Below are 13,034 nucleotides of genomic sequence, written 5' to 3'. Positions count from 1 at the left end.
CTGTATTTGTAAAAGGGAGATATTGAGACTTGCACTGCCTCTGTCACATAATTTTTCAGATAATCAAATGTATCTCACATGTCCAAAGTGCCAGAAGGTTTACAAGATACTTTCTTCACAATTACCTCATTAGGTAAATAAAGCAAGTATTATTTTCCCCATTTTATAGATGAGGAAACCAAGCCTTGGAGAAGTAAAATGGCCAAGGTATCATAGCTAGTAAACTAGGGGAGCCAGGCCTCAAGTCAGCCCACTTGATTCAAAACCCTATGCTCTTTCTCTTATGTCATATTACCTCTTAAATGCATCTATAGATCCAGAGAACATTTTTCAAAATATGATAGCCAGCCATAGTGAGAGGAACCTTATGGGCAAAATAATTCATAAAATACCTTGTCAAATTCAGACAATATTTTTTAAGAAGCCATAACTATATTTACATAAGGCTTGCTCAGAAATAATTTAATTAATATCATTCAGAGAATCCTATCTCCAAATTATCCTCTCCTTGAAAGAAGATACCAGACTTCCCCACTTCACAACATGGTCTTGACAGGAATTAAGGTCTACATTTTGTTACATCTGAAAAAAAATTGACTTGTGTGAGAGAGTGGGAGGCAATGGATATGGCATTTAAATGGCATTGGGAAAATTAAACCCTTTTATTAGTTTACCTATTTCAACTTCCCTTTTCTCAAAAAGTGACTTTTGGGATATGTTTTTGGAAGAAATTTTAAAGTAAATTGCCTATTCTTTCACTTAATGATAGAACCCATAATGTTTGGTAGAGGGTTTGCAGGAAACCACATACAGATAATTAAAAGAAAAACTATGGCATATAAATTATCAACAATCCTACACTTTGTAGCCGACTAGCCAAATTCAATTCCTAGTTCTCATATTTACTGCTCATTTGATCTTAAGTCATTTCCATTTCCTTGGGCTCCAATTTCTTCCTCTATAAAATGAGCAATTGAAGATCCTTTCTAAAGGTTCTTCCAGCTCTAGCAGTCTACATCCTAAAGGTCTTTCCAATTCTAAATACAATGATCTGTGATAATCCTATATGGGTTACACGTGTTTTGTGGTATACCATTTATTTAACCTAAGTCATACAAATAGAATTTTCTGCTTAGAATTACTACTTAATGATAAAGGTTTCCTGATGGTTTTTAGTTTGAAGAAGTTGTGGTTTGAATGGACCAAAAAAAATCCTCTAGATGGCAGTACTTGACTTACCAGCATGTATCCAAGTCCATTATTTCAAGAAAGGCTCCAAAATATGCAATTTAGGATATAGGATACAGAAAAAGGTCAGAAAAGAAAAGGAAAGGTAAGAAATTAGGACAGTGAATCTTAGAAATGGACAGAATTGGAACACAGAATGTCAGGGTTGGGGAGGGACTTTACAAATTATCTAGCCCAGCCCCATCTCTGACTTTTTTTAAACAGAAATGAGGATCAAAGAAGTAACATGACTTGTCCAAAAGCATACAGTTAATAAGTGGCACAGCTGGAACTAGAAGCAAAGTCTTTTAATTCTTTTTTTTAATTTTTAATTTTTTATTATAGCTTTTTATCTACAAGATATATGCATAGGTAATTTTTCAGCATTGACAATTGCAAAACCTTTTGTTCCAATTTTTCCCCTCCTTCCTCCCATCCCCTTCCCCAGATGGCTGGTTGACCAATACATGTTAAATATGTTAGAGTATAAATTAAATCCAATATATGTATACCTGTTCATGCAGTTATTTTGCTGTTCAAAAAACATCAGACTTTGAAATAGTGTACAATTAACCTGCGAAGGAAATAAAAAATGCAGGCAGACAAAAATAGAGGGATTGAGAATTCTATGTAGTGATTCATATTTATTTCCCAGAGTTCTTTTGCTGAGTATAATTGTTCAATTCATTACTGCTCTATTGGAACTGATTTGGTTCATCTCATTGTTGAAAATGGCCACGTCCATCAGAATTGATCCTCATATAGTATTGTTGTTGAAGTATATAAAGTATTTTAATTCTTACTTTTTATGTTCTTGTTTCACCAAGATGACTTTTGTTCAATGATATAAAATTCATATCTAGGTATCATTAATCAGGATAAAGGCCAAAACAAAACTGGGCACTGATTTTTTGTATATAGCATTGAGGTTCCATAGTATACCACAAAACACCTGTAACCTATATAGAATTATCACCTATCATTGTATTTAGAATTGGAAGGACCTTTAGGACATAGAATACTGGAGCTGGAAAAACCTTTAGAGAGGAACTCCAATTTCTCATCTTATAGAGGAAGAGACTGGGGCCCAGAGATATGGAAATCACTTATTTAAGATCAAACAAGCATTAAATGTAATAAATTTAATCTAGAATTTCAGAAAAACCAAACCTGAAACCACTCGATGGAAGCCAATATTTATATCTATCACAAACATTTGGAGAGGGAATAGAGAGCTGGCTTCAGAACCCAGAAGTTGAAGTCTAACCCTGACACATTCTGGTTTTGTGACCCTGGGTATGTCATCCAATCTTCCAAAGGTATATCCTGCCTTGATAGAAGAAGTGTTATCCCACCAAGTTCATTGTACCAGTGAAATCACAAGTTCAGCCCCTAAAGCTAGGCTATCATAGAGATTAGTTCTTAAGCAGACTTTGATCTATTTTTCAAGCTTAATAAACTTGTTCCTTGTGGTTCTGAGTATTTTGGGTGCTCTTTAAGAAGAATTAAATGTCCCTTCCATGGGAAGAGATCCCACTCAACTCACTGACAGTCTCTCAAATACTATCAAACAGAGAGATGCCCTTCCATCCCATCTCTTACAAAAAGGTAAATACATTAGATTTCTTAAAGATTCCTGTTCCATATTCTCTGGTCATCTCACCATGCTAGTTCCTTATTCAGTTAACATCCAATCTAAAATATGATATCCCAAACCTAACAAAATACTCTCAAAATGATCCAACTAAGGCAGGGGACTGTTGGCTAGTTCTGACTATATATAACATGTAATAAAGGCTTCCATTATTCATAGTAGCCAAGAATTACATAATAATTTAAGGTTTAAAATGTGTTATATATTAGAGCTTCTTAAATTTTTCCACTCATGTTTCTTTTTTACCCCAAATTTTTTTTACATGATGCTGGGTATATAGGTATATAAAATAGGTATACAAATGCAACATTTACTGATCACAAATCACAATTTTGCAACCCCCACTTCAATTATGAGAACCCATATGGAGTCATGAATCATAGTTTAAGAAGTCGGGCTACATATATAACATAATTACACATATTATACATGTTACATTATATATACTAGCTCATATAATATGAAAATGTTTAATACATAATATGCCATATGATTATAATATATTATATATATACAAACATTGTATACATGTGTGTATATTATATATATATACATATATATATATATATAAAATTTGCTCCTTAAAATAACTAGTGACATATGTGCTTTTTATATCCCATTTTACAAATAAAGGAATTGAAACAGAGATGTTAAGTGACCTGCCCAGAGCTACAAAGTTAGTGTCTGACAGATTTCAAAATCAGATCTCTATGATATTTGGGGGCACCTAGGTGGCACAGTGGAGTGAGTTATTAGCTCTGAAGACAAGAGGACCTGAATTCTAATCCTGCCTCAGATACTTGACACTTACTAGTTGTGTGACTCTGAGCAATTCACTTATCCCAGAATGCCTCACCAAAAAACAATAAAAAATAATAAAGCATTTAATGATCATCAGAGTGAAGTCAAGGGAAGTTCATGAGCAGTAGGCTAGCCACTAGGCAGTGTGTTATTTAGCCACAAGAATGCATGAAATTATGAAGGATACAAAATTATGAAAGAAACAAAATAGAGCACAGCACCTGGTTTGGCTTTTAAAATAAACTAGCACCTGTTTTATTATATTAATATAATATTGTTTCTATAACAAAGTATTTTCTTAATTTTCCTCATCAATGCCAGTAAAATTTATCATATTTGACTTTAAACATTTCCTAATTATTTTTTTCTTTTTGCCTATAAAGATTCAACCTATCTTTTAAAGCCTATTTAAATATTTTCTCCTCAACTCTTCCTCCTCAATTCTATACTCACCCTGAATCACAAAGACTTCACATAGTATTTTATTTTTCACCTCTCTGCTATATATATATTTTATTATATGTATCTATTATTGAATATGTGTCTTATTCTCTTATAAGACAGAAAATTACATGAGATCAGAGACTTTGTCTTACTCAAAAGTTGTATCTCTCCCAGGACCAAGCACATTGCTCTGTACACTGGTCAATAGTCTTTGTTGAATTGAATTAAATTAGAGCTGTCTACCAAGGGACTGACTTCTAAAATAGTGAACTTCCAATTGCCAAGACAGAGAATTAGAAGGCCACTTGTCAAGGTTGCTATCAGGGGTATTCACCCATCAGGAAGGCTTTAGAGAATATATCATAGAATTTAGGAGTTGAAGAGATTTTTGAGATCATCTAATTCAAACCTCTCATATAGATCGGAAAAAATCCCTAATTTTCAAATATTAAGTTACTTGTTCAAAGACACAGAAATTATAAGAAGGCTAGCATCCTGGATCATTATGTGGCCCTCTTCCCACAACATCACACTGTCCCTTTGAAGCATGAGGTTATATGATTACATCATTTTACATTTTTACTTGATAACTACCAGTTACCAAACTTAAAATTCAAACTTCAGAACAGATGTTTTAACAGTATCTTATAATGAAAAAAGACATAAGATTTTTTTTAAAAATTCAGAATTTGGATGATTTTGATTTATAGAACATATGCCTTGGCTAAATTTCCAAATATAAGCAATATTTGAGAAGAAGAATGTTCCAGATGATGATAGATAGGATGAATGATAGAGCAGTTTTAAATATGTGCTTCCATTAGGAAGAAAAATTCTTTTCCTTTTAGACTCACTAATAAACTCAAGATTTGAGGAAACATAGCACTAGGTATATTAGTCTAACTTCATATTTTTTTCATAAACCATCAGTACACTTGAATCCTGGTATCTACTACAGAGCCCATTCATCATTACTGAGTCCTTTCTGTGTACCCAGACCCTTCTCAGGGAAGGATGGGAAATGAGACAGATACAAAAGAAGTCCAGAAATGAAATTAATACTCCATGGAATGTTATAAATTTGACTGGGAGAGAAAACTCACAAGCAGAAAACATTCAGAGAGAAATATATTAAAAAATCATTGAGATTTGGGTTCTTGTGGTTCAGCTACTTATTACCTATGTGACATTAGACAAGGAAGTTTTTTCCTCCATTAACTGTAATTTCTTCCTCTGTAAAAGAAGAAGAAGAACAAGAAAGGAGAAGAACATCAAGAAGAAAATCTTTAATGATATAATTTTTAACATTCTCTGTATTCTCTTCTAATTATCCTATCTGTTCTAACGTAATATTCTCAGATTTTCCCAAGCTCTGACATTCCATGTTTCATGATCAATCAGTCAGTCAAGAAACACCAAATAAATGGTACTTATTTCAGGCACTGTGCTAAGCACTGGGAATATGAAGAAGGGGGGAGAAAGACCCTTTCCTTCAAGAAGCTCACAATCAAATGGGGAAGAAAACATGCAAATTTGGGTACAGATCAAATACATAGGGTCAAGTGGAATAATCCTAGAAGAAAGGCAGTAGCACTGAGAGGAGTTAGAAAAGGCTTCTTGAAAAAGAAAAGAAAAGAAAAGAAAAGAAAAGGCTTCTTGTAAAAAGCGGGATATGGTCTCTTCCAACTCTAATATTAGATAAAGTTAAATTTCCCTTGAAAAAAATGAGTAGATGAGGACAAAATGTTCCAGTGACCATGAAGAAGGCATTGTGGAGTGCTTAAAGCTTGGTCAGACATTCAAGATGACAAGTTCATTCATATCAAGGGCCATTGCCAGTTGCCTTGACTTTTGTCTTGCCACTGGGTTGGATGACTTTGGAAGTGAGACAGACAATTTTGTTCATCTCTGCTTCATTTAAATATAATCCACAAATAAGTCAAGCTATCACTTCGTGATATTATTGCTACTCTTCAAAAAATTAAGGATGAACAACAATCATAAAGGTATGGCTCCTCTGACAGTATCATTCAGGCATCCCATTTGGAGATGGGAGACAACTCTCCTAACCCATCATTAACTTTTAGCTCCCCAACAGGTGAATCAGTTAACTTGCCTTGACCTCGTTTCGTTTCCCCCTCTATAAAGTGAGGACACTGGCCTGATCATCCCTAAGGATTCTTTTACCTCTAAATTCTAATAATCACAATAACTTATGTTTTGCAGCTATCCTATGTTTACAAAGCATTTTTCCACAATAATTTTCAGTCAGGGAAGTAGTATTAAATATTATTTTCTTCATTTAACAAATGAGACTCAAGGGAAGTTAAGCGAATTGCCTACAGTTTCCCACCCAGGAAGTTTTGATGTAACAGAAGGGAGCAGAAGGAACAAGATGCTTCCAGGCACTAGGCTGACTGGAATAGAAATTCAAAGACAAGTCCAGCAGAATTCTTATGAAAATACCTGGTTCTCTTTGCCAACACCCCGACGCCTCATCACTCTGAGACCCAGCCGTGTGGTGAAATGTTTGGGTTTGGCAAAAACAAATCTCTTGGCTGCTGGCTGATTTTTCAATCCTTTTCAGCTGGGTTCGGAAATTAGAGCTTGGAGGTCATGACAAGATGCGAGTCAGAGGCTGTGTGGCTGCTATTAGCACCCCATCTGTTCTGGGGATAAATAGGAGGCCTGGGACCACGATTTGGTTTCTGTCAATGCTGCTCTTCCACAAATGCTAAATCCATTGCAGAAATGATTTTATTAAAGAGCCATAACTGTCCTACCTATACACTCTCCCTACCCCAAACACTTACTTCTTTTTTCTCTCTTTATTTTTCCACACCTTCTTCAGTTGGCAACCCTAAGGAAAAGCATATGTTTCCTGGATATGGTCTCTTTGCTGCCTCATATTTTGCTGTCCCTAATCGCATCTTGGTTATTATTCTTTCAATGTGTTCTCTAATCAACCCAGTGAGCCCATGGACGTGGCTCATACTTTAAGATTAAACTAACCCTGTGACAGATAATAAAAAGACTATCATTCCCGTTTTATACATGAAGAAAGCTGGGACTAGAAAGAGGGAGCAAAGGTAACACAGAAACTCCAACCCAGATCCTCATTCTGAATTCAATGTTTTTTTCACAACAAAATTCTGGTTTACAAATACTTCTCACTCCCCAGATCCTGGGATTCCACAATCTAATTTATATGTATTATGATTATTTATAATACATTATTTCAATGAATGCACTGTTCAGTATAGTTGTAACAGGATGCTAGGGCTAGAAACAGCCCTCAGAACATAGAATGCCAGCTGGAAGAAATCTTCAGCCATTGAAAGTTAGAGATATGAGGTTCTAGAATATAGATTCTAAAACAAAATATTGGGGCTAAACCAAACATTTTATTGTTGTTCAGTCATTTTTCAGTCATGTCTGACTCTCTGGGGATTTTTTTGGTCAAGATGCTAAAATGGTTTGCCATTTCCTTTTCTAAATCATTTTACAGATGAGGAAACGGAGGCAAACAGGATTAAACAACGTGCCCAGGTTCACGCAACTAGTAAATGCATGAGATCAAATCTGAAGTCAGGTCTTCCTGTTTCTAAACCCACTGAGTCACCTAGTTGCCCCCTACAGTAGGACTTTAAAAATTATTCAATCCACTTTCCTCATTTTCTCACAAGGAAATTGAAGACCAGGGGAGGTGAAATCACTTACTCATGATCACACAGAGAATAAGTGACAATAATAAGATCCTATACTCCAGGGGCCAACTTCAGCCTTACCTTTTCAAGGAATAGCTTCCATAAAGCCTTAAACAAAAACATTCTCTCCATTCTTTGGACTCCTATATTTCTCACTATCTGTATGCCTTCTGCTGCTTAGCTTCTTTCAGAAAGCTGATGTAGATGGAGGGGGAGGCACAGATAGTCATTAAGTCAATAAATATTTAGTAAAGATCTACTATGTGCCAGATGTGGCTCTAAACTCTGGGTATATGAAGAAAGGCAAAAGATAGTCCCTGTTCTCAAGGACCTCACAAGCTAATATACAAATAACTATGCATGAACAAGCTATAGAGAAGATAAATGGTGGCGGGAGTGGGAGGAAGGGTAATCAGTGGTGAGAGAACACTAGATAAATCAGGGGATCGGAAGACTTTGTGTGGAAGCTAGGACTTTAGCTGGGACTGGAAATAAGTCAGGGATGGCAAGAGATAAAGATGAGGAAGGAGAAAATTTCGGGCATGGTGCATAGCCAGTGAAAAGGCTGATTCCAGTATAGGTGTTCTGAGTGTACGTGGAGACAGAAGGGAGAAAGAAAAGAAATGAATGGCAAAATCAAGATTTCACGTATAGTCAGAGTAGCAGGAGACAAGGGAAAAGTAATTATGGAATCTCCCTCCCAACAAGTGGTTGTCCAGCCTCTATTTAATGACTTCCAGCTCTACCATCTGACACAGCCCTTTCTATTATTGCAAAACTCTAATTATGAGGAAGTTTTTCCCCCTTTCTCTTTACAACTAAAATCTTTCATTTCTCTGAATTCAAGGCATACAATTGAACATACACTAGTTGTTCTTTTCAGCCAAGAAATACTCATTGAACCTCCATTACTGGCTCATGAACTGTGACACAAAGATGTCCATCCTAGAAGACATTTGGTTCAGTCATAACACCTTGGAGTACATATCATCCTCATTCAACTCCTCTCTTCAAAGAAAAGGGTATTCTGGCTTCAGAGCAATGCAGGGTCCAATCAAAGATCCAATGAAATACTCAAAGAATTACTAACAACCTCTGAGGAGGTATGGTAGCCAGAGTCGAACACAATTCTGCAGGAAATAAAAGGAGAAACTGAGAGAGGGACTTCAAACCATCACAATTTAGCTACGTCAGGTTTCTCAGAGTTATACTTACTGTTTGGTTTTCTACCATCTCATAAAAAACAGTGACTCTCCTAAGATTAGCTCATCAGAAAAAGGCATACCAGCACAGAAGCAGCTAGAGCCGGCTTAAACAGAAAAACCACACTCGTGTTTACACTGGTATTTAATGTGGATGAAGATGCTGAGAAGTAGATAAGAGTATGAATTAAGATACCCATTTAAAAATGACGTAACTGAGGTACAGACAAGTGAAATCATTTGTCCAATGTTAGTTACGCAGAGAGGAAATGTCAAGGCCTGGATTTCCATCCAAGTCTCGAGATTACAAAATCAGAATTCTTTTTCTTTTTTTTTTCACTCTTTCAAGGTCAAATGACTAAATGCAAACCCTCTTGTATAGGGTCCCAGGGACCCTCTCCTACCCTTGCTCCCACTGCTAAGAAGATAGGTAGAAAATAGTCTTAGTGGTTTACAGTCACCCACTGCATCTGTACATACCTATGTTTCATTTAAATGAAAAACTGAAAGCGTGCTGTTTCTTTAAGATGCAAGAGTGAGTGGATATCTGGTTTTAATATACAAATCACCTTATGGTGTGAGCAGGTTTCGGTTGAAGTGATTCAAGCCATTTGGGGCCTTCAAAAGCCCCAGACTAGGGTGACTGTGATTGAAAGTGACTTCGAGGGTGGGAAAAAATGCCAGAAAAAGAGAATGGGGGTGGGGGGGGCTTGGAGGCAGGCATCCCTCCTGGGGAGGGTGGAGGGAAACTTCTCAGAAATGCTGTAGCCCCTCTCAGGAATCCCAGCAGGTCTGGGGGGAATCAACCCTGTCCATCTACTGGTGGAGGGGGGGATGAATCCCAGAATCACATCTTGGAATGGAATCCCTGTGGTGGATAGCAGCATATTTGTGGGGAGCAAGCACGTGCACAGTCTAAGAAGGAATGTGTAAGGGAAGAGAGCCCCCCCTTTTACAAGATGGCCCTTAGCTGAGAATAATGATGAAGGCATTGTAGTATACAGATGGGGAAAGAGAACATAGTGGGTATACCTCCTTTGCCACTGACTAATTGTATGATCCTGGCCAAGTCATGTACATCCCCTGAACCTCAGTTTCCTCTTCTATAATAGAAATTTGCACTCCCTACATCACAAAGCTATTATGGGAGAAAGAGCTGTGGAAATGGCAAAGGGCTAAAGAAATGCAAAGGGTCATTTTTAGTGGCAAAATGACAAGAATGAAAGCATACGATTTATTCTATGCTGTTCTGTGAGGCAAATTTGACATAATGGTGTACAAAACATGCTGTAACCATGTCCACTTTTATTATATTAATGTTAACTACTATCATCACAGGACTCACTGATTAAGACTGGAAGGCATCTTAGAGGATATCTAAAGCTACTGCCTAATTTTACAGATGAGGAAACAGATCCAAAGAAGGCAAAAAGGTCACAGAAGCAGTTAAGTGGCAGAGCCCCTATCCAAACACACTCTCTGCCTCCAACCCCAAGTCGTTTTCTACAATATGTATTACTAAGCTATTATTGAAATAAAGGAATTAATTTCTTTTTTAAATTTATTTTAGGAATTCATTTTTAATAATGGAATTTTAATCCAACCTGTCCTTGTATTACAAAGGAGGAAGCTGAAATCTAGAGAAAGAAATCATTTCCTCAGCCTAACAAGGGCTAGCCTGTTGGAGACCTAATACTTGATCCAAGGGCCCCATCTCAAAGTTTAAAGTGCTTTCCACTGCATAGCATAGCCTTATTTGACAGACTTGGGCTCTGAGAACAAAGATTTGCCACCACTGAGAAACATGACAAGAATGTTCTGAGCGTTTAAAGATCGTTTCCAAAGCAAGGAGTTCCAGGACAATCCTGAGGGATTACTGCATAATTGGAATATGCATACAACTTCCCAAAGGAGCTACTTCTTTTTTAAAAAGCATATTCATATTTATCTTTTCTCAGTCAGACACAAAACTTATTAAGCACCCACTATGTGTCAGTTGCTGTGCTTGACTCTGGGCACACAAAAGTCAAAGATCATGATTTCATAGTCTAATAGAGGAGACAATATGCAAACAAGTGTGTACAAAAATGATGGATACAGGAGAAATTGGAGATAATCAACAGAGGGAAGGAGATGTGAAAAGGAAAAGAATAAGCACTTATAGAGTGCCAACTGAGTGTCAAGCATCATACTAAGTACTTTGGGCAAATATTATCTCATAACTGAGGGGCATCAAGAAAGGCTTCCCAAAAAAAGGTGCGATTACTTGAAGGGAGTAAGGATGCTAAGAAGCAAAGACACAATTTTTTATGGCATTTTATGGTTCTTAACTTATTTATCTCCCCTCTTCACAGAGAGGAATCTCTTCTAACAAAGATATAAAAAAAAGAGGAAAAACACAGATCAGCAAAATCAGCTAATATATCAGTAAGGCTCTTATATAGTCAATGTTCTAAGGGAAAACCTTAATATTGATGGATAAGTTTATTTGTTCATTCAACAAACATAGAGAGGAAACTTGGCACATTGTACTGAGAACTGGAGTGGGTTGTGATGATGGTACATGACTGCATTCTCTTTTGCGGGGGAAGCTGGGAATGGTGGGCCTTGGGAATTCTGACATCTTCACTAAATCAGATACCAACATGGTGAAGTTCTAAGATTTGGGAGAGGAGGAGAGAGACTACCAGTTTGAGAAGGATTCAATCAACCAAGGGAAAAGAAAGGAAAGCAAAACAAGGGAAAGGAGGAGCAGAAGAGAGGAAAGGGGAGGAAAAGAAAAGCAGTTGAACTTAGAATCAGGAGACTTAGGTTCTTATATGATCTCTGGCAATTACTATGTGATCATAGACTATTCACTTTCCCTTCTCTGCATCTTTAAAATAGGAATAATGATAATTTACTACCTACTTCACTTGGACTTCCTTTGCAAAAATGTTAGGTTTTTTTGTACAATCACTTAGAAGAGGTAAGCTAGAATCCAAATTAGATTGTATTAACTGCCTGCACGAGGTTGTGACAAAGTGGATATAAGGGATCCCAGCAGGGAAATTTTGGCAAGTTCACTAGAAAAAAAAATTTTCCATTGCTGTATGATCACTCTGCCCATAAGACATATTTATAGATCAGAGAGGTCAATTTTTATACAAGAAAACCCTAAGTTCTTGGAAAGAAACCAGCAGGACCCCAGTATCCATATAGTTGACATTTCAAGCCCTTACTGACTCTGAAGGTAAAGTCTCCATTTTGACCCTGGAAAGGAACCGTCTCCTCTCTCATCATTAGTACCACTGAGTGGGTCACAGAGTTCAAGAGAAGAATTTTCATAGGCATGTGAATATGATTCAAAATGACTGAAGAAACACTGTTCCTAGTGGAACAGATTACCGTTTGGGCACTGGAGGACCATGTTTAATAACCTTTGCATCCAAAATTACTGTGTGCCTCCCTGAAGCAGCTGCAGACAGGCAGGCAGTCCCCTGTGTTGGAAAAGGAGGAGGAGAGGGAGAAGAAGGTAGCCGCTTAACCGGCTTCTTGTTTCTGGCATCATAGAAAGCTCTGTTTTGAGATTTCTTTCCTCAATTTCCCATTGTATATAATGAAAAGGGAGTAGTTACTTGTTTTATAAGACAAATAAACATCAATTTCTTAAACGAGCAGAATCATAGAATCTTAAAAGTTGAAACCAATCATGGAGGACATTTGAAAAGTAGATCAAACATGAGTTCTGGCTAAAATATGCCCCCAAGTTTCAACTTTATCTCCTTCATTGGTGAACAATTCACTGCCTTTTAGTAAGAAATGCTCCCTTAAGTTGTTTTTCTTAACTATGACTATCTTTTACAAAGATGGGAAGAGATTTTTTTTCTTTTAAATTGAGGGTGGAGGTTGGGATGGAGAACAAATAAATTCTATTAAAATAAATAAATAAAATGGAGAGGGGAAGAAATGATTCTTTAGCTTGGGCCTAAATTAGCATACCTTTAACTTACTCCTAAT

This window comes from Sminthopsis crassicaudata, chromosome 6 (genome assembly GCF_048593235.1).
Source record: "Sminthopsis crassicaudata isolate SCR6 chromosome 6, ASM4859323v1, whole genome shotgun sequence".
Classification (NCBI taxonomy): Eukaryota; Metazoa; Chordata; class Mammalia; order Dasyuromorphia; family Dasyuridae; genus Sminthopsis; species Sminthopsis crassicaudata.
Note: the sequence above shows the minus strand (reverse complement) of the source record.